Genomic DNA, 949 nt, shown 5'->3' with positions numbered 1-949 from the left:
GACCCATCTTTCTTCTTCACGAACAATACTGGAGCTCCTCAAGGCAACACAATAGGTCTGAAAAAGCCCTTATCCAGTAGTTCCTGCAACTGTTCCTTCAACTCTTTAAGTTCAGGTGGAGCCATCTGGTATGGAGCTTTAGAAATCAGCGCCTTGCTTGACAGCAATTCAAATAGTCCATGCCCTTGGTTGCTTAGTCAGGAAAGTACCTCCGCACAATGCATCAACCATAGACCTATCTCTCTCTGCCAACCCTTTGTAGAAAGTTAGGACTAATTGCCACTTGGGGAGCTAGTGATGTGGGCATTTAAAAAGTAGGTCCCCAAAGCGCTCCCTAGTCTCGAAAAAGATTTCCCCATCCATCTGTGAGAAACTCATGATGGCTCTCCGAAGTTGATTAGTCTTCCTTATTTGGAAGTACTTTTTAAGAAATTCGTGTTGCATGGTGGCCTAGTTGGTCACTAAGTTCGGTTCTAAGAATGTCAGTTAATATTTGGCCTTATCCTTCAAAGAGAATGGGAAAAATCTAAGACGGAGAGCATCATCACTAAAATTAGGGATGCGGATGGTAGAACAAATTTCCAAGAAGTCATCCAAATGCCGATAAGGATTTTTCAATAGAATTTCCATGAAAGTTGGGTAGCATCAAGATGATCGAAGTCTTAATTTCAAATTGGGCCACCTATACATCTGGGAACCGGATGCAGGTCGGCAATGTGTATGCATTAGGTACAAAAAAGTCCCTAAGAGGCCTTAGGTGTTTCTCTCCCACCACATGTAGGTGATGAGCATGGGGTTCCGGGATTTGTTCAGTGGGAAAGGACCTACAAGATTTTTCAATCTCAAGATCTATGGGAATTATCTCGGGTTCCAAAGAATGCATACCAAACATACACATGTATAAGCACACAGATTCAGACTTCAAAAATAGGAAACAAAAAAGAAAATG

General features: G+C 42.0%; 1 non-coding gene across 1 annotated transcript; it reads left to right on the top strand.

Annotated features, from left to right (window-relative positions):
• The first annotated feature begins 289 nt into the window (after positions 1-289).
• On the top strand, positions 290-395 carry LOC131165118 (small nucleolar RNA R71). The gene has a single exon (XR_009139440.1). It is a non-coding gene; the product is annotated as a small nucleolar RNA R71 (small nucleolar RNA).
• The last annotated feature ends 554 nt before the right edge of the window (positions 396-949 follow it).

This window comes from Malania oleifera, chromosome 9 (genome assembly GCF_029873635.1).
Source record: "Malania oleifera isolate guangnan ecotype guangnan chromosome 9, ASM2987363v1, whole genome shotgun sequence".
Taxonomy (NCBI): Eukaryota; Viridiplantae; Streptophyta; class Magnoliopsida; order Santalales; family Ximeniaceae; genus Malania; species Malania oleifera.
This window is presented reverse-complemented; position numbering and strand designations above follow the sequence as displayed.